We start from the raw sequence: 22,416 nt of genomic DNA on the forward strand, positions 1-22,416 counted from the left end.
TAGCATTATAAAACAGGATACTTTGGAATGCCAATAAATTTCTCTTCGTATCTGTATTTTCAGAAAAACATTCAGAATTATCAAAAAGGTAAAAAAAAAAAAAAAAAAAAAAGGACCACCATTAGTTGGAATAAAGAGAGAGAGAGAGATTACTGTCCCAACAAAAGAGAGAGAGAAAGATCACTGTCCCAACATATTCAAGTAAATTGAAATGGGAGCTCTAAAGAAAATTAAGTCTAGAACTTATAGGAAGGCCAAATGGACTGAATGAGCTGTCCTCGAGTAACATTATAGACCTGGTGGCTGCATGCTTACATGGACTGTTCCTGGGAAGTCTAGAAATAAGATTTATTCTCCAAATGTAGAAGTCTACTCTGGTAGTGCCAATATCTAAAGGGAACAAGATCAATATAGTTAACTATCACAACATTAGTTTGATGTTTATTGGAAAAGTTTGCACAAGTAATTTATGAGCAAATGTCCATGAAACTAAAACCTGACCTGGATATTTACCAGCACGGATTCTGTAAGGGAAGTTAGTGTGGGTCAAACCTAATAACATTTTTTTCCAAAATATTTCATAAATTGTAGATGTAATCTCAGATCTCACTAAGGCATTTGATTCAGTTTGTCACAGAAAAATTAAAAAGATGAATGATGTATAAGCATAAATAACTCTGTATCTAATTGTCTCACTAGTATAACATTTAGAGTAAAAACAGAGGATGCTTCATTTAAGGATTCACCTTTTATTGTGGGTGTACCACAAGGAACATTTTTTGTTTACATCACTCATGGCAGACTTTCCAGCTGACACTTGTATGTGGATTAGCAAGTTTGCTGACAACACAAAAATTGGGACAATTGTAAGCTCAATAAAAGATCAAGCTAAGTTGCAGGGATGTGTGGATGCCTTATACTTGCAGACGATTTGAAATAAATGGATTTTAATGCCAGGAAAATTGCACTTTCACCAAAATAATCCCTGCTTAACCATACATCACAAATAAAGATCTGGTGTCATTTTCATTCATTCCTTAACTGATGGGTCTCTGATCGAACATAATATCCAACTCTGCTGCTTTTACCAGACTCATGGATCTAGCTGGTGAGCTCCTCCCTTTACCCATAATGCCCCACTCGGTGTACCTCAGATCTCATTTGCTCCCATGTTATTCAGATGCAGATGTCCTTCAAGAATGCAACTGCAATCCTGACATATGGGTTGTCCTGCCTCAGGCAGCCCTTCGGTCGGCCAGATTCCAAAGTCTGGGTCCGGCGTCGGCCGATGTCGCTTGCTCCCCGACGTCAGCACGGCTGGAGTATAAAGGCATCTGCCGACGGCATCTTCTTCAGTCTTTCTTGCCGCGCGGTGCCCGAAGCAGAAGCAGTTCGCAAGTGCCGGTCGGTCAGCTCCTGTGTTTTTCAGTTACCGAAGTCATCTAAAAGCTAAGTATCCCATTGGGGAACATTTTTTCTTGCCTCAGCCAATGTCAGAACAAATTGAAAAAGTTAATAATTGTTTGACTTGTGGTAAACAAATACCTCATAAGGACTTCCATTCTTACTGCGTCCCTTGCCTGGGCCCAGACCACGATGTCTCGGCCTGTGCTGCCTGTGCCTGCTTTAATAAGCGCAGTCTAAGGCGCCGGGCAGAGTTTGCCGAAGAATTTTCCAGAGAATCCTACGCTTATATCATGCCGTCGGAACAACCGACAGCACAAGCTACCAAAAAACGAAAGGACCGGGACCGACATCCTTGGCCCATGTCTTCCACTGATGCAATGCCTAAGCCCTGCGCGAGTGCTTCGGTCCCTACGGAAGTGGTAATCCAACCGCTCCAGGCCGACGACACCGCGTTAACTCGTTCTTCGGTCTCGGAGGCTACACCGGTTCCGGTGATTGATTTTCCTCCAGAAACCGAAGTTCTGGAATTACCCGACACCATCCCTGTGGACAAGGTTACCCCTGCACGTGGGGCAGCCAGGCCGCCTGTATCTATGTTCATCAAGGCCTTTGCACATGCTAAGGCCTCCAGCCAGGCCAAGGCCCATCCTAAACCACCTTCTCAGGCCCCTTCTTCTGATAGACAGATCATGTCTCTTGCTGCAGATCTTATCTCTCTTATCAGGGGGTCTCAGCCTCACCCAGACAGAGGTTCTCAGCCACCTGCTGACAAAAGGTCCAGAACTGAGCAGGCAGACAACCTCTCTTCAGATGAAGCCTCTGGGGATTCAGAGCATTCAGATACCCAAGAAGAATCCTTCCAGGCCTATGAGGACTCTGATGCTGAGGAATCAATTCCCTCTGCCTCTCCTCGAGAGGATTTTTCCTTTGGTGAAGTTCTTCACTCCATGAGGGAACATTTTAAGTGGCAGGGTCAGGAATTTTCAGATTCTAGGAAAGGGCTACATACCTTCCTTAAATTACCCCAGCACAGACCTTTAGCTATACCTCCAGTTTTGGATGTCCTGGATGATGTATTCTCGGACTCCAGTGCTTCCCCTGATTCTCTCCCTCCTGCCCCTGTCAAGCCAGACAGATATTACAGGGTCCCTGACACACAAGCATCTCTTTAAGGCCCATTCTGTGGATTTAGAAACTATTTCTCAGGGCCCCAAAGGAGTGGCTGCCTCCTCAGCCAAAAACCCTCTGCCCGCTGACAGGGAAGCAAGGTCCCTGGAGAGATGGGGTAAAAAAGTTTATACCTCTTCCACCCTTGCCATGAGGTCACTTAACTGCCTTTTTCATATGTTTCAGTACCAGGATTTTTTGCTGGATTATTTGCAGAAAAAGCTAGCCGCTCCTGAGCCTATAGATAGAAAGGCATTGCAGGATTTGGTTCATAATACACAGCAGGTTAACAATCATTTTCTACAGTGTGGTTATGATGCATTGGAGGCTTCATGTAGGGCAGCTATGACGGGGGCTGTTATCCGTAGACATGCTTGGTTAAAAGAACAGCCACTGCCGGATCATGTTAAAATAAAGCTCCTGGACGCACCTCTGGATAAACAAAAGCTTTTTGGTGCTAATGCTCAGGATGTGTTGAAGTCTATTGAGGAGAAAGCAAAATCAGTACAGACAGTAAAGGATTTTCTCCAGGTTCAGCCACCCAGATTCAGCAGAAATTGGCCTTCAAAGAATTGGCCCTTTCCAGACTCTGACAAGTCTCAAAGGGGAAAGAGCAGGCGTGCACGAGGTAGAGGACAATACCGAGGTTCCTACCGGGGCCGCCAATGGCAACCACAAAACCAGAGAAGTGGCACAGGTAGTTCACCTGCACCACAGGGACAATCTCAATGACTTGCCTTTCACTCCGCCTACCATGGTTCAAAGAGAAGCACCTCTAGGCAGAAAATTATCTTTATTCTCAAAAAACTGGCATATTATGACAAAGGACAATTGGATTCTGGACATAGTAGACAGAGGTTACAGGTTCCACTTCCATAACTTACCTACAGGACAAGGCATGCCAAACCTGCCACCAAATTAAAGGGCAGAGGCGCTCATAGAAATCTCAAAACTGTTACAAATAAAAGCAATAGAGAAGGTTCCTCCTCAGGAACAAGGCCAGGGATTTTACTCAAGACTGTTCCTTGTTCCACGAAAAGAAAAACAATGGAGGCCTATACTGGACTTGTCCATTCTAAACACTTTTCTTATTGTGCCAAAATTCAAGATGCTGACGTTACAGCAACTTCTTCCCATGCTGGGCAAGGGGTCTTGGCTGGTTACTCTGGACCTCAAGGAGGCATACCTGCATGTCCCTATCAGACACAGTTGCAGAAGATACCTCAGATTTCTTGCAGGAACAGAGCACTATCAATTCTCAGCATTGCCGTTTGGCTTATCTACTGCACCCAGAGTATTCACGAAATGCCTGGCATCAGTAGTGGCACACTGCAGACTCCAGGGGATTCAAATATACCCTTACCTGGACGACTGCCTTATACAAGCAGACAGCAAACAAACCTTGATAAAACACTTGGATTATGTCATTCAATTGCTGCAGGCTTTGGGATACACAGTCAACATGCAAAAATCAAGACTACTGCCATCCCAAGAGATTACCTTTCTAGGAGCAAAACTGGACACACAGCTACAAATGGCTTTTCTCACAGAGGAGAAACAAGAGCATTTGACAGACTACTTCAAAAGCCTAGCAAAACTGACCCACTTGTCCGCAAGGAAGACCCTGCAGGCCCTGGGGTTCATGGCATCTTGCATTCTGCTAATTCCTCTGGCAAGACTACACATGAGAAAGCTAAAATGGTACCTAAAAAGCTTGTGGTCTCAGCACAGCCACAACCTAGAAGACATAATACCACCCATACCATGCCTGCAAAGGGAATTTTTGTGGTGGGCTCAAGCAAGCCATTTAAACGAAGGCATGCCTTTCAGCAAAGCTCCAACAAGTCAAACTATTACAACAGACTCCTCGGATCATGGATGGGGGGCGCACATGGATGGCAGATGCATTCAAGGACAATGGACTCCCATGGAAATGCATCAACACATAAATCAAAAAGAGATGTTGGCAGTGATACATGCAATAGAAGCCTTCGGAAAATCTCTTCAGCAAGGTCATCTGCTAATATGGACAGACAACACCACTGTCATGTGGTACATAAACAAACAAGGGGGCACTCATTCCTACCCCCTCTGCAGATTAACAATGATTCTTTGGGAAAAGCCCCTGAAACTGAACATCTACCTGCAATCCCAGTTTGTTCCGGGCAAGGACAATGTTCTGGCAGACAGGTTGAGCAGAGATTTCTTGGATCCACACGAATGGATGCTACACCCACGCATTTTCTCACAAATAACAACTGCATGGGGGAAACTGGATATAGACCTCTTTGCATCTCATCTCAATCATCACCTGGAAAGGTTTTGCACAAGGATACACCATCCTCTACCCTGGAGAACGGATGCTCTTTCCTTCAGCTGGAATGCCCTAACAATTTATGCATTCCCTCCTCTACCTTTAATCACCAAGTTGTTACTGAAGATCAAGGCAGAACAACCAAGAGGGATCTTGATAGCTCCAGACTGGCCAAGGCAACACTGGTATCCACTCCTACTGAGCATAACGCACACCAAACCGTGGCCCTTGCCTCAATGGCCTCTGCTTCTGACTCAACACAATTACAGGACTGTTCATCAAAACCTGCAAACCTTAAAGCTGACAGCTTGGAGGGTTCCATGACGGTGGCCCATGACTCCCTCTCCAAAAAAGTTCAGGAAATCTTGCTGGAGGCACGCAGACCTTCCACCAGAAAAACCTATTCGGCCAAATGGAAGAGATTCAGCATCTGGAATGTCAACAAGGGCCAGGATGCATCACTGATGAACATACCTCAGATTTTAGAATACTTGGCAGAAATGTTTCACAGTGGACTCTCATACTCTTCCATCAAAATCCACGCTTCAGCTATCTCAGCACATTACAACTGTGATCCACCTGTGTTCTCGCATCCCTTGCTAAGACAGTTTCTAAGAGGGATAAAGAATATCAAACCTCCAAGGAAACCACCAATTCCTGCATGGGACCTCAATTACGTCTTAATAAAATTAACTCTTCCTCCTTTCGAACCAGCAGCATCTTCAGAATTGCAATTTCTCTCTTGGAAAACGGCTTTCCTGTTGGCAGTCACCTCAGCAAGAAGAGTCTCGGAGATACAGGCCCTCATGGCAGTTCCTCCTTTTCTCATTTTTCATCAGGACAGAGTTTCTCTTAGGACCAATCCTTCATTCATGCCTAAGGTGATATCCAGAGTGTCTCTAAATCAAGCAATTCACCTGCCAACCTTCTTTCCTAACCCTCAAAATAAAGGGGAAAAACTGTTGCATACTTTGGACATTCACAGGCAACTACGCTACTACTTGGACAGAACAAAGATCACCAGGAAGTCTGACCAACTGTTTGTAGCCTATGCTGTTGGAGCGGAAGGAAAAGCAGTTACCAAACAAACTATTTCAAAATGGATTGGACACTGCATCAGATTTTGTTACTCTTTCCATGGGAAAAGTGTGCCAGCTAATATTAGACCACACTCCACCAGGGCTATGGCCACATCCACAGCTTTTCTAAGAGGAGTGGCTACAAAAGATATACTAGAGGCTGCCACATGGAGCTCCGTGCATACATTTACCAAACACTACAACCTGCCATTATACTCCAGATCCCGAGCAGGCTTTGCTTCGGCAGTCCTGCAGGGCCTTCTAGCTACACCATCTCTTGCTTAGTCCTACCACCCCCAGCTTGGCTATGGTATTCAACCCATATGTCAGGACTGCAGTTGCATTCTTGAAGGACATAGTAAAGTTTTGTACCTACCATAAATGTAGATGTCCGATAGATATGCAACTGCAGTCAGGGTTACCCTCCCTTCTACCCCTCTGTGTTTCCCTTGGGTCCATTTCCCCCTTTTTCCTATTAGCTGGGGATATCTGTTATGGTGTATCTGTTTATTGCTGTTTTTGCATGTCTGGAATTGTTTGTTTATTCCATTCACAAAATTTAGCCTTCCTTGGAGGGTACCTGGCATCTGGGGCAAGAAACACTGAAGAAGATGGCGTCGGTGGATGCCTTTATACTCCAGCCGTGCTGATGTCAGGGAGCGAGTGACATCGGCCGACGCCGGACCCAGACTTTGGAATCTGGCCGACCGAAGGGCTGCCTGAGGCAGGACAACCCATATGTCAAGACTGCAGTTGCATATCTATCGGACATCTACATTTATGGTAAGTACAAAACTGTACTATTTCTGATCTCAAGCAATGGAGGTTAGCCAGATATTGTATCCTTTTTTGTGAGAGTTTTTGTATTTAGCATTATTTTCCTCTTCCTTCCTTTACTCAAAACTTACTTAACTTTCTAACTGTTGCTAATCATTTGTCTGCCTTTCTACCTTTGTCAGGGTACTATCTCACATACCAATGCTGGTATTCTTTCCCTCTTGGGTATATTTTAAGTACAATTGTCGGTATTTTTTTGTCCCTTATCTAAAGAAAAGTCCATCTTACTTTTGTGCTGATATGGCTGACAAACTTATGGGTTTTAAAAACTGCATCTCCTTTGGGCATAGGATCACAACCTTGAATGCCCACAAGGAGTGTGTGCATTGTTTGGGTGCTGCCCACCTAGATGCAGAATGTTGTGTTTGTTTGGGGTGACAGGAGGACTAAATTTGTTCTGAAATGCTGCCTTTTGGTGTTGTTTCTGCCTCGGCTAGGGCTAAAGCCTCCATCTAGTAAATCTGACAATGGGTATGACTCAGCTCATGAAGAAAAGGAGTCTATGAAATGAACCCTCTGATCATTCTCCCCATTCAGCTCAAATTCCTGAGCCTACAACTAAAGTTTCAAAGACATTAGATCTAACACCTTCTTCAGATCCTTCTACATTGAAATCCAAGTCTCTTTGGATCTGATAAACACCTTTTACCCTAAATCCAATATCTCCTCAGCTACATTTGCCCTTTCACAGGGGACACCTAGAAAATCTTCCAATATACCTTCTACTACTTCATCCCTTAGACCATCTAGGAGCTTATCTGAGGCAGGGGTGGATAGGGTGATGAATTTTCTGTTAGCTCAGATCTGGGGGGTGATTTCAGCTTAATCTCCCATCAGACCTGTGAGTCTCCTTTCAACATCATGTTGCATCTTCTTTTCTGATCTGATCAGTGGTTTTAGAGCCCTCAGATCCGAGATCTTTGAGGATGTCTCTGTCAAATCTGAAGACTGCCTATTCTTCTACTCCAACCATTCCTGAGCTGACTGGGTCTGACCTCTTTGGAGCAGGATGACTCTCAGAGCCAAAGTGTCAGTGCATGCTGTTGGGGGTTGGGAAAACCTTCAAAGCTGTTGGAGCTGCCCTTGCCTCTCAGTACCTTGGAGTTGGATAACTGGGCTCGGATTATCTCCTTGAGGCAGGAATCCATGGGGATACAGAGTTTGGCACAGGTAGCTTTGGCACTGATGTGACCAGCTGATGTTTTTCCTTGACCTTCTATCTTTGAGATTGTAGAGAGGGCCTTCTCTATACCAAGAGAGAGGACATCCTTACCCTCTTTGGAGCCTACTCTCCCTCCAATGACTTTGAGCTCTGATCCTATACGTATTCCACTGGGACAGCCACCCCGAGCAAGCCATCAGCCAGTCCTCATCCAGGACTCCCCACCTTCTTCTGATACTTCACCAGACCATTCCACAGGTAAGGACCCAAGGAAGAGAATGTGCAAAAGGAGTCACCTAGATTCCTCAGAAATCTATTCACCAAAGAGACAGACTTTAATAATGGGAAGGGGTCCCCCAGATCTTCACCTGATGTCTCCTTTGGAAAGATCCTAGAATTGCTTAAACAGAGAAGTGGATGGTCCTCTGTTATCCCTTCTCAAGAAGAGCTGGTGTTTCTGAAAGCTTTGGGGGCTGACTCAGCTACATTTTGGGGGATCTCTCTTCACCTGATGAGTTGATCAATCTTATCTCACACTGAGTATGGAATGAACCTGATATGACAGAACATATACCTAAGAGACCAGACTAGTTTTTAGTCCCTGTTAAAGATAGGGCCCATTGGAGTAAGGGGTTCCCCCTAGATGCCATGGTGGTGTGGTGGCTGCGGTAGCCACTAAGAGAGAGCTTGCAGAACAGAGTTCGTCTGTCCATCCCCCCTAATAGAGAGTCCAGGGCCTTGGACAGATTTGACAAGTGTATTTATGCCTGAGTGACCTGTGCTCTTAGAGTCACTGAATTATTTGACACATTTCACTAGACTACAAAGGGATTTGATCAAGGTGTTTTCCAAATCTCTTTCAGGGTTCATGTCTGTGGAGGACTAGAAGAAAGTTTCTTCACAACTGACCACCATGTAGTCCATCTTCAGTGTATCCACGAGGTTGATCTCTCTGGGAAATTGGAAGCTGTAATCTGCTCATACAAGACTAAGGGTTTAACATAATTTTTGTATTGCCTACATTCAATGAGTAAAAAGCAAAATTAACCTATTTCTTTCTTTGATTCATAAGCTGTATATATTTTAGTCTTCTTTGTATACTGTAACTAATTCCTCCAATATGTGAAGTACCCACACTGGATTCTGCTTCATCGATACCTACAGTATTACCTTCCTGGTATTCCAAAATGGTATATTTATTAATAAACTCAAGAACAGATTTTTTTTTTTTTTTTGCTTACTAGTGCAAGCCTCTCTACAATATATTTTTCATGTGGGGGAGAGATACCATTAACATAATCTGTGTGTTCTGATTCAGATACACGTATAATATGATATTCAGTTTCTACCTTTAAAGTTATTTTACTACCATCTGGAAGTAAAAAAAAAAAACTCCTGGTCATAAATAAGTGCTCCATCTTAAAACACACACAAGATTATTGTACAATTTTTAATAGTCCCCTTCACACACACTGCTGTTTCTTGTCATTGTTATGGACTAAATGACAAGCTGAACCACAAACATAACAGACTACCTTTTTAATATGATCAAATGTTACAAAAATATGGGATATGTTGAGTTTTTTATCAGAAACTTAGAAATGTGTACACTGAGTCACTGGAATTTGATTTTTTTTTTAATATATATAACCACATAAATCAAACTAAAAATCTGATAAAAGTGGCCCAAAACCAGCAGAAGTATCAGAGGCTCCCAAAATGTCCTTTATAAACTGGATATTTTTTATTGAAAGTACAACTGGAAAACCTAAAATAAAGACATGGTGAAACACTTTCTTTAGAGTCATATAACATCAACAAGTTTTCCAATAATGTAAATATATTGTCAATTCACAAATATTCTCTTGACCCAGATGGATTAAAGAATGAATATCTTATGGTTTAAACCATAGCAGTAATGCCCCAGTTAAAATAGTGATCCACTTTGGAATGGATACATACCACTGGCCAAGTTTGAATAAGAGTTGGCTTTTCCTCCTGGGTTTACATGTTCAGCAGCTGCATAACCCTGTGTTTGAATCAGACACATTCTTCTTGGTGACTCCCAACTCTGCCAGCTTGACATTTGCTTCACCAACACAGTGAGTATAAGAAGAAGCAGCAAAACAATTCATCTTCCCCTACACTGTTGCGTGCACAGGAAGAAATTAAGAATTAAAAAAATACTAACATAAGTCAGAATTATGGTGTAGTCTGATAATTGCATATCTTTCCACTGCATCTCCCCAAGATGGAGCCAGTTCATCATCCAGTACCTTAATCCAATGTTTTGTCAGCTAATTTTCTGTTGGAGACTTCAGTAATTTGAACATCGTCAGCAACATGAGGAACAATTTCAGAACTGCATAAGTCACTGTTTTCCATTTGCACAGCTTGTATGTTTCCCACATCTGGTGCTACCTTCATGACTTTCCTCCACTCAAAATGTATTGGGGAATTTCCATGGTGTCCTGGACAAACTCCCCAATCAGTATGGCCACTACCTCAGGCCTCCCCTGAAAATGGACCACAACACTGTGGGATTAACCATTCAACAAAATATAAATAAAATAAGGACTTCCGTAACAATGAGTCAAACATAATACTCTTACACAAACAATGATATATAAAACATAATCAAAAGGCTTCCTTTAAAGTTTAATATACACAAGAAGCCAAGGGATGCCTTAAATATAATAGTGAGCATTTGGTGGTAGGGTAGCTTTATTGCTGCAGTGAGTTCTTGTCAAAAAATCGAACACAATTGTACTACAGAGAGTCAGTATTCGGTGTTAATAAATTCAGACTTTGAGCCACTTAGGACATTTCACAACAGTTTGTCAAGAATAATAGAATAGTTATATACATGTTTTTCAAATCATTGGTCAAGTTCACCCTTAAATGCCTCTTGATTTCCAGCTTTTCTAATGTCAAACAGCAAACTATTCCATAGTTTACCAGTTCTTCAATTAAATGATCTTATCCCTATAATACTGCTATAAGGAGGATAGTTCATAAATAAACAGTTGTTTCTAGTTCCCATGACATGAGCCCTAAATTCATTTACCTAGTGTTTCTGCTGTGGTGTCATCATTCACATATCTATAGAACAGAATTTAATCTTTTATACATCTATACATAACAAAATAATGTCAGCTTTTTTAGCCTGTTCGCATATCACAGGTGCTTAACTCTAGTGATTTGTCTTGAAAAATACATTTGGATCATTTTCAGCCTGTAATAGAGAGTGATTATATACACAGGCAGCTGCAACGTATTCAATTACATGTCTTTCTATAGTCTCATAGATGGGTAGTAGAATATTTTTTCTCATTCTAGTTATACTTCATAAGATATCCTTTACAATTTTGTAGCCCTTTCTAGTTATCATTGTACATTATCCCCAAACAAAAGTTCCCTATCTACAGTACTACCCAAATCTTACCCCTCTCATTACTTTCTTGTATAAACAAAAGTTATGTACTCACCATAACAATGCATCTATGTTGCCCATTTTCATTCTTCCTCAACTGATGGGTCTTGGTTCCAACTCAGATGCTTTTACAGGACTCATGGATCCAGCTCTTTAGCTCCTCCCTTTACCAATAGTGCTCCACTCCTGGTATATCTCAAATCAAGTTTGCTGTTCCAACAGTAACATATACATGACACCCTATTGTAAAAAAGAAACAAAATAAGAACATACAGAAAGGTTGGAATGCAAAGCAAGGAACAGGTGAGTTCCCAAAAGGACATCATTAGGCCTCACTATGAAAGTGGGAAGGGGGTTGGAGACAAATGAAATTATGGTGAATACATACATTTTGTATCTGGTGTCATTTTCATTAATTCCTCAACTGATGGGACAGAGTACCCAGTTAGATGAATCTTGGGTGGTCCTCATGGAGGGATATTCCAGAGTTCTGCAGAACTAATAGTGCCCTACTGTTGGATATACTATCCTTCTCATTTTCTAGTTGGTTTTGTTTCAGGATCTCTTTATTCTTTGTTGGCATCTGGGCAGTGCACTTACTAGCCAGTAACTGAATTTACTAAAAGTGACCAAGTTCCTGGTCCTTGTTTTTTCAGTTTATTTTTTCACAGCAGGAGAGCTGAAGTTAAGCTGTTGATCAGTGTACAGGTGTCTTAAAAAGTCCCCAGTGCATTTGTCTAACTTTTAATGAGCAATAAAGGTATGAGCATTGGACCAAGTGGCAGCTGCACAAATATCGTCTAAGGATGCTCTTGACCAAAAGGCTGATGAGGTGGCTACAGATCTCATGGAATGTGGGGGGCTTGGGTAAAGCTAAACCTCTTTCTTTATAGGTAAATGATATACAATCTGTTAACCATTTGGAGAGTCACTGTAGAAACTGCTTTACCCAAATTGTTCTTGGAGAAAGATACAATTAATTGATCAGATTTGCTGAAATCCTTTGTTCTGTGCAAATAAAATCAAAGCTGCCAATGTACGTCCAGAAGATGCAGCACATATTCGCCTTTGTTTGAGAATTCATGAAAGAACACAGGTAAATGGAAACCAGCCTTTTATTTGTTTTTGACCTCTGATTTCTTACAGTTTTATTAGCTCATCTGTATATTTGTTTAAAGCTTCTTCCATTTTTTCCAGCCTTTTATTTGAGTTGATATACTCCTTCAGTGTTTCATTTATTTTAATAATCTCTGAGCTCATTTAACCTATTTTTTCTCTATTTTATTGGAAGTCATGTCTGCACAAAAGCTGGAGCTTCAACTTCTTTTGCTGAACAGCTGCAGGATTTTCCCAGTCAGTGTTTTTCCTTCTCATTTTCTAGTTGGTTTTGTTTCAGGATCTCTTTATTCTTTGTTGGCATCTGGGCAGTGCACTTACTAGCCAGTAACTGAATTTATTAAAAGTGACCAAGTTCCTGGTCCTTGTTTTTTCAGTTTATTTTTTCACAGCAGGAGAGCTGAAGTTAAGCTGTTGATCAGTGTACAGGTGTCTTAAAAAGTCCCCAGTGCATTTTTCTTAGTGCTAAATGTTTGTGTTTTCTGAAAGCGTACAAAGTGATGTGAGAGTGTTCAATCTCGCCGTTTGTTCTTACAAATGGGTGTCGGAGCCGATCCTCGGCTCCGAGTCAGCCGCATAGCAAAGCTCTGCATCTAGGAGAAGCTCGAGACCAACCTACCTCCCACAATTCCCTCTGCCTCTACCTCAGATCTAGTTTCCCTCTGCAACCAATCGCATCATTTTTGAGAGCTCTGACCAACTTTGGGAAGATAAGCTTTTTTTCTTCATATATTTCTTGTAAAATCTTCTGATTTTTTGGGGGGGAAGTTTATCTCTAGTGTGTGCGTGTGTGTCTGGTTTATCCTTGACTACTATAATATATATAATTCATATATACTTATACTTTAGTTTTCCTAGTACTAGGTTTAGGGTTGATATTGATTTTGATATAGTATTGCTGTGTTTGTGGACTTGAGTACAACTCTTTGTCAAACTGTTATTTGTATAATTGTTTTTGCTTTTCAACAGGATATGTCTGAAAAAGCTAAGTCGGGATTTAAGAGGTGTCAGTGTGGGCAAAAGATGTCTGTCACTGACAACCATAGCTCCTGTGTCTACTGTCTTGGCCCTCTCCATCTACAAGAAGACTGTTCTATTTGTCATTCTTTTAGTGGAAGGGTCATGACAGATAGACACAGGAAGCTTATGGATAGGGGTCTTTTGAAGCCTTCCTTCCAAGAAGAGCTTGACAAGTCGGACTAGGCTTCTAAGTCCACGAAGGGATCGAAGACATCGGAGCCCACGTCATCGGCTCCGAGTTCTTCGTTTAAAGTTCGTTCACCGGTTCCACAGGCTTCGGGGCCGAGTGTCGAGCTTCTTACTGTGACCGAGCCTCGAGTCTTGGAACCGGTGTCGGAGCTTCCACCTCCTGTCTTATTGAGGTCGGTACCGTCCTCGGTCTCTTCGACCCATTCTTCCAGGCCCCTCTCCGACACCGATGTAGATCGTGTGGTGCAGAAGTTAATGGAGAACACGGCCCTGTCCAAGCTCATTTCAGTCTCCTCCCAATTGGTGTCGAGACTCGAAGGCCTTCCCTTTTCTCCATCTGGTCCTCCTCTGAGGCCAACACAGCTTTCGGAGCCGGGAGATGTTGATCTGATAATTGTGGAGCCCTTGGTGCCGGAACCGTCCCTTCCTTGGTCGGCACCGTTGACCTCAACTCCATCGGAACCGTTGGCGGACTCACGGAACCGACGATTCCTCCTTGGCTCCGGGACCGAGAGTCGAACCGATCTTTCGGTGCCGACTCTTCCCCTTGGTGCCTCGGCACGGATCACTTCGGCTCCGTCCTCGGGGTCAATGCCCTTGGCCTCCGCGTCGGAGACACTTCCACATTCTTCGGAACCGGGGGACTCCTCGGCTCGGGGTCCGGGGGCCTTTGACCTCATGAGGAAGGTATTGTCTTCTCAGACAACCACGTCTACAGAAACAATTTCTCTCTCCCATAAAGGTCCGTTGTCTACATCTGCACCCACGACTACACATAAGCGTAGAGCACCAGTGTCTCAGCCACTCCCAGAGGGAGCCCCTTCTTCCTCGGAGGCCTCATCAGAAGCCCCTCCCGATGAAGTTCCGAGGAAAAAGTTGTGCAAGAGGAGGCACTTAGATTCCCCACAGGAATCCTTAACTTCGGATACTGACTTAGATGAGTCAGAAGCGTCCCCAAAGTCACCCTCAGAGGATGTCTCCTTTGCTGACATCCTGGAGATCCTGAAGCAGAGAGGTGATTGGCAGGCCCTACCCCCTTTGAGGATGAGTCGGTTCTGCTGAAGGCATTTGGTGCTCGCCCTTCCTCCTCCTGGGTCACTCCGCCCTTCGATGAGTTAATGGAGTTAATTGCTCGAAGGGCGTGGGAAACACCTGACACAGTGGAGCCAGTTCCCAGGAAACCTAACAAATACATCACTGCCCCTCAGGACAAGTCATACCTTACTAAGGGAGTTCCAGTGGACGCTATGGTGGTGGCCGCAGCCACTAAAAAGGAGATGTCCGAATCTTCCTCATCTGTCCATCCCCCTAACAGAGACTCTAGGACCATGGACAGATATGGGAAGCGCATTTTCAGTTCAGCGACTTTCTCCATGCGATCGCTGAACTACTTGACACACTTTACAAGATTACAGAGGGATCTAGTCAAAGAGTTGGGAGATACCCTCCAGGGTAATACAGATGCTGCTGTCTCAGACAAAGTTACAGCACAGCTCAACACCCTTACATCCATAGTAAACTCGTCCATGAGGCTCATCTCGTATGCGGTCGAGGGATCGAGTAGGGCTGCAGCTTCAGCGATTGCTCTTCATAGACAATCCTGGATGCGGCTGTGCTCCTTTGCGGAAGCCTTCAGGTCTTCCTTTACTAACGCCCCCTTTGATGGCACCACTCTTTTTGGCCCCAAAGTAAGAGAGACCCTAACCTGGTGTGAGCAGGAAGGAAAGACTCTGTCTGCTGTCGGAGTCCGTTTTTCCACCCCATCCAGACCGTGCCCCAAAGGGCAACGAGGTGGAAAGATGTGGTTTCGTAAACCCTAGGGTTCTTTCCCAGGCACACAGGGTGATGCCCCCCCAGAGGCAGAGGAGGGGGCAGAAATGGAAGATGCCGCGCTGGCGGCAGAGGGGGTCCGCAGAACCAAGGTGACAGGGATACTATCCCTGGGAAGCCTTTCCAGCACTCCTGAGAGGAGGCCCGATTGTCCTGCTCTGGAGGCAGTCGGGGGTCGCTTAGCTTTATACCCTCAGGCCTGGCAAAGCCTTACTTCAGACAATTGGGTAAAAAGCATTATCACCAGAGGTTACAAAATTCCCTTTGTATTTCCCCCATTACCACAAAAAAGATTCCCAGATGTACCACCCCATCTGCGAAAACCTGCAGCAATAGAAATCTCAAAGCTGCTAGAAAAAAAGAGTCATCCAACCAGTCCCAGCGGACCAAAGAGGATCCGGAACTTACTCAAGGTTCTTTTTAGTTCCGAAAAAGACAGGGGACTGGAGGCCAATCCTGGACCTAAGCAATCTCAATACATTTGTGAAGAAAGAAAAGTTTTGGATGGTCACGCTTCAATTGATCCTTCTGTTTTTACAGAAGGACGACTGGATGTGCTCAATAGATCTCAGGGACGCCTACTACCACATCAAAATGGCCAGAGTGTCCAGAGATCACCTGCACTTCCGGCTGGGAGCCAGCCACTTTCAGTTTCTGGCCCTGCCCTTTGGTCTAACCTCAGCCCCCAGGGTTTTCACCAAATGCATGGCAGTGGTAGCGTGTCACTTGAGATGCCTAGGATTCCGGGTGTTTCCGTATCTGGATGACTGGCTCCTTACTGCCACCACCGAGCATCAACTGATACAGACCAGGGACTACACAATCAGCCTTTGTGCTCAGCTAGGGATTTTGATAAATTTCGAAAAATCTGCGTTACAGCCCTTGCAGCATAATTAATTTATAGGCGCAGATCTAGATACCCATTCAATGTGACTAAAACTACCCCTCACGAGAATAGCTTCCCTGCAAGATCACGTGTCTCTCCTGCTATTATCCAAAAAGTCCCCAGCCAATCTAGTCCTGAAAGTCTTAGGGCTCATGTCAGCTTCCCTCATTGCGGTTCCCATGGGGAGGCTACACATGAGAGTTCTCCAATGGCTGCTGTTCGCGCAGTGGTCGTTCCAGCAGTTACCGCTGACACACGAGATTCACATAACGAATACCTGCAAAGCACACCTGTCTTGGTGGTTACAGAATCACAACTTCATCAGCGGCCGGCCGTTTGTATTACCCAAACCAACAGCCACAGTGACCACAGACCCTTCCCTGATAGGGTGGGGGGCATCTTTCAGGGACAGACAGTCCAAGGCGAATGGTCCAGCTTAGAGTACGACCTGCACATAAATGTTCTAGAGATGAGGGCAGTGTTTCTAGTGTTGCAACACTTCTCCCCCCTTCTACCTCTAGGGACTATCGCAGTACAGACGGACAACATGTCCGTAGTCTGGTACAAAAACAAACAGGGAGGAACCAAGTCTTACCAGTTGTGCAGAGAGGCCATGAGAATTTGGCAATGGGCAGAATCCATGGGTTGCTTTCTAATAGCAACGTACATCCCGGGGTTATCCAACGTCATAGCGGACAGGTTGAGCAGAGCCATCCTGTTACCTCACGAGTGGTCCCTCAATCAGAAAGTGGCGGAAAGGATTTTCCGCAAATGGGGCCAGCCTTGCTGCAATCTGTTTGTGTCTCCAATGAACACCAAGTGCAGAAGCTACTTTGCCCTTTTATCCCCTCCAGGGGATGTCCCCAGGGATGCTCTGATTCACGATTGGCCCCCGGGTCTCCTGTACGCTTTCCCTCATATACCACTGATCCCGAAATTTCTTCAGAAAGCCAAGGACCAGGAGAGGACTATAATTCTCATTGCCCCATTCTGGCCTCAACAGATTTGGTTCCCCTTTCTTCAAGCCCACCAAATACAGGAGCCCTGGATTCTGGACCCAGTGCCAGACCTACTGACTCATTCGTCAGGAGCTCCTCACCCGGCGCTCCTATCCCTCAAGTTAGCAGCTTGGCTGCTCTGCTTCCCTACTTAGCCAGGTCTGATCTTCTCTCTCCGGCGGTTCAGAACATTCTGGTCGCCTCTCATAAGGCTTCCACTACTAAAATCTATACCAGTAAGTGGAAACGTTTTGTCTACTGGGCGACTTCACAACATTTGGATCCCTTAGTAGCCCCTCTAAATAAGATTTTAGAGTTCCTATCCATGCTGTTTCACCAAGGAGCCTCTACTGCCACTTTAAAAGTTCAGTTGGCCGCTATTTCCAACTTTCACATAGGAGAAAACGGAGCTCCCATTATGGCTCATAGGCTTTGTAAAGCCTTCATGAAAGGGTCCTTTCATCTCAGACCAACAGTTAGGTTACCTACAGCTCCTTGGAATCAAAATTTGCTTTTATCCCAGTTAATTTTACCACCCTTTGAACCAGCTTCTTCCTGTTCCTTAAAGTTCTTATCCTGGAAGACTCTTTTCCTAGTAGCTATCACTTCAGCCAGACGAGTATCAGAACTTCAGGCACTTTCCGTCAAGCAGCCATATTTAATTTTTCACCCTGACAGAGTATCATTACGCACCAACCCTTCCTTCCTCCCTAAAGTTTGTTCAGTTAACAACATTAATCAGTCCATTGAGCTTCCTACATTTTTCAAAAACCACTCTAACAAGCTGGAATATATGTTGCACAAATTGGATGTTCATAGACAACTCAGATTCTACCTGGATAGAACTAAGGACCATAGGAGAGCGGACCAACTCTTTACAGCCTTTGCGGACAACAAAAAGGGCATGGCAGTGACGAAGCGCACACTTTCTAAATGACTAACTGATTGTATAACCTTCATGTATTCTGCTTCAAATCAGATTTTGTCCACCAAACCAAAGGGACATTCTACTAGGTCAGTTTCCACATCTCTGGCTCATGCAGCTCGTCTGCCATTGGATACTATTTGCGCAGCCGCCACTTGGTCTAAACCGCATACCTTCATCACTCATTATAAAGTTGACAGGACTTCCAGGGATAGAGCATCCTTTGGTTCCACTGTGCTCAGGAACATTCTTCCGTGAGTTACTCAGGGTAACGGAGCTAGGGATGCTACCCATTTGTAAGAACAAACGGCGAGATTGAACACTCTCACATAAAGAAGTTATGTCCTTACCATAACGTTCCATGTGGAGTGTTCATCTCGCCTTTGTTCTTACATCCCCACCCTCCCACCCTTAGGTCTGGAAGAACGTACGGATTTAGAAGTCTGGTCTGTTTGTCTCCCACTAGTGGTCTCTCTGTTGTTCCTACTAGCTTGAGCTAGTGTCTGATCCTATGTATACTTATGTATCCTTTTATACTTCATTACCTTGTTATTGCTGGATCTGGTCTTGTTTTGCAAACTAGATCTGAGGCAGAGGGAATTGTGGGAGGTAGGTTGGTATCAAGCTTCTCCTAGATGCAGAGCTTTGCTATGCGGCTGACTCGGAGCCGAGGATCGGCTCCGACACCCATTTGTAAGAACAAAGGCGAGATGAACACTCCACATGGAACGTTATGGTAAGGACATAGCTTCTTTTTTTTCACATCTGGGAGAGAACTAGATATAAGAAAAGAACAGACAGCAATCAATACAAGTGGGAACACAAGCTGTAACATGTGCTTTAGCACAGATAACCTTAATTTTAAGTTGGTTAATGGCCATGTGTGTCAGTTTGGGCCATTGTTCCTAACTGGAAGTTTAAACTTCATTTTTTTAAGATTACATAGTTCTACGTGTTTGCTCTAAGTTAATAGAGGATAGGGTGGTTTGAAAATATATTAAATTTTTGTTTGCTGGTTTTCATTAAAATAAAAAGTCTTAAAATGTAAGATAGGTGCAAAGGGAATGATAAGAAGCAACTGCACAAAAGACCAGCCTGCCAAACATTAGTGTGTGCATGTAACACAAAAGTTGGAAACACTGTTGTATAATACATGGGAACAAAGTTTTTTTTATCATATTGGCTATGCTTTCCATATTATCTTGGAAAATAAATGGCCTTACAGGTATAAAAGTGTGTGTGTGTGTGTGTGTGTGTATATATATATATATAAAATCCCATTCCGCCCTGTTCTACTAGAAAAATCAGCTTAACTCACTTGACTCTTGTAGTCTTCCCCTACCAGATAAAGTCCTTCAGCTCTTTATTAATTGCTGTCCATAACTTCTCCTCTGATTGATAAAAGTATGACTGACCTATGTATAAGACTAAAGGGACTAAAACATTATGACTGCTTGTATCTTACTATCAATATCCATATAACAAAGCTTCCATTTTTCTCAATTTTTGTATTATCTTTTGTTTGGTCTTTTCCACATATCCTTAGCTGCTACACCAGAATTATTTTTAATCTATACTCCTAAATATTTAATTTTATCATGTCCCCATAAGTATGGATATTACTGAACAAATTTGTGTGTGGGTGCATAATTTAAAGCTATTGCCTTTGTTTTAGCTTCATTCATTTTTTTTTACCCCAAAAAGATTTGAAACTGTCTCAAAATATTCCACAACACTGAAATGTCCTTTTCTGGTGTATCAGACATTAAATAATATAATCTGCAAATAGAGCCAGCTTTTCTTGACTACCATGCCAATTGTAGACTTGAATTTCTGAGTCCCTTATTTTATTTGCCTGTGATTCTAAATACAATGCAAATAACAAAGGGGAAAGAGGACACCCCGCATGGTTCCTTTGCTCAAGCAGAAATTATCAGAGGACCCCACCTTCTTTAATTTTCGCCTCTGATCCCTCATATATCCTTCTAATCAACCTTATTTTTTTTTTTTTTAGGAAATGCAAATACTTACATTGAACTGTTCTTAAAAAATCCCAGCTTACTCTGTCAAAAGTTCTCTCTGCAACAAGACCCACCAACAATTGTATCTTCTTTCATTCTGCTTCTGCCTAGATTATTAGTGTTCTGTTAATGTCAAATGTTTGCCTCTCCTCCACAAAAACACATTGATCCTTATCTATAAATTCTGGCATTACTTTTGTCATTCTTTTAGCCATTATTGATATGAACATTTTATAATCATGGTTTAGTATTGAAATGGGCCTGTATGAATGTGAGTCTAATGGATCTTTACTCTCTTTAGGTATTACAGCTGCTTTCTTCCAAGATGTTCGTACTTCTCCTCCTCTTAAAATACTGTTAAACAAAGCCTTCCAGATCTTCATCAGTCTTTTTCCTCCTAGCTTCCAAACTTCTACAGGAATGCCATCTATTCCTGGGGACTTTCCTGTAGATTGGTTATACATCACAATTTTTATCTCATCTCCTCCTATCCTAACCATTAGTAATTCAGCCTCCTCTGTCTCTAACCTTGGCATATTTAATTCTTCCATAAACATTTCTATTTGTATATTTTCTTGATTTCTATATTTCCCTGCTTTATACAGACTTTCATAGAATTTTTGAAATATTTCTAATAATTCTACATGATTTTTTGTTAGCTTCCTTGTTATAGGCTCCCTAAGCTTGGTGGCAGCCCTTTCTACTTTCTGTTGCCTGTGTGGTTGTGCTAAACATTTTTGTGGTCTAGTGTTATCAAAAAAAAAAAAAAAAAAAAAAACAGTTGCTTAACAGCAGTCTTTCTAAACTTGAGCATATTATCGAGGTAATTCCTTATTTTCTGTTTAGCATTCTGCAGTTGATCTTCTTGTATTGTAAATTCCCCCTATTCTGTAATACGTTAACATTTTTCAGTCCCACTAATTATTACTTCTTAACCATAGCTCTGTTTCTTTTACTTCCACCCTATTTTTAAACTCCACCTTAATTTTATCCCACTCCCTAGTTATATTTTCAGAAGAAATTTCTATCCTCTCTAATACCTCCTGAATAATCTCCACTACTCATTCCTTTTCTCTTTTCAACATAGGTGGGAAAGCACCACTGTCTCATTTTATTTCATTAGCTTGTGTTTTTATTTTAGTTATTATTGGAGGATGATCTGAGATAGTCATTCAGTACATATCAAAACCTTCAGTTAAATGTGCATGTTCCTGTGAAATGTAAATTTTGTCTTGCCTAGCCCATTTTTTATATCTTGCGGAATAACGTAAATTCACTCCAAATTCCTATTACTAAATTCACATCTTCCATGTCAAATATTTTCATAAATTTCTTCAATACTCTCCCCTCCTTTGTTATACTTTCCCTTCTGGGCCCCCTAGACACATCTTCACTGTTGCAAATTGCATTTTATTGCCCACCTATAAGTAATATTCCTTGCTGAAAACTGATTATTTCTCTCAGAATTTTCTTAAGCTCCATTATAGCAGTTTTCGGTGGAATATAAATACATGTCAGTTTAATCCTCCTTCTCTCTTGCCAGTAGCCCCTTAGCACTACAAATCTGCCATTATTATCTTTTGTATCCTCTCCTGTCACTATTGAAGCACCTCTTACAATTAATATAAATACTCCTCTTTTCCTCTGTCCGAGATATTGTGCTGAATAACCATAATGAAAACGTTTCTTTATCAAATTCATATGTACAATTCTTTCCAAGTGTGTCTCCTGTAACATAACTATTTGCAATCTACATTTTAATGTATTTCACTATTATTTCTTTTTTGTATTTATCTCTGAGACCATTGACATTTAAAGATAGTACAGAAAGCATCATTGTATTAAAAAGTTATTATTCCCACCGTTTATGTATAACACCTTTTTTGTTAAATGTCTAGTTCCAGCTTTTGTGTTACATGCATATACTGTTTGGCAGTTTTTTTAAACACCTTTATTGAATTATCGCTTGTGACATAGGCAAATTTACTTTTATACAAAAGTAATCAAACTGTATTAAATTAACATTAACAAA

General features: G+C 42.5%; 1 protein-coding gene across 1 annotated transcript in view; it reads right to left on the bottom strand.

Annotated features, from left to right (window-relative positions):
• RLF (RLF zinc finger) overlaps nucleotides 1-22,416 on the bottom strand; it is a 1,792,276-nt gene that overhangs the window by 800,682 nt on the left and 969,178 nt on the right. The window lies entirely within an intron of this gene.

This window comes from Protopterus annectens, chromosome 1.part2 (assembly GCF_019279795.1).
Source record: "Protopterus annectens isolate FY-2018-M chromosome 1.part2, PAN1.0, whole genome shotgun sequence".
Lineage (NCBI taxonomy): Eukaryota > Metazoa > Chordata > Ceratodontiformes > Protopteridae > Protopterus > Protopterus annectens.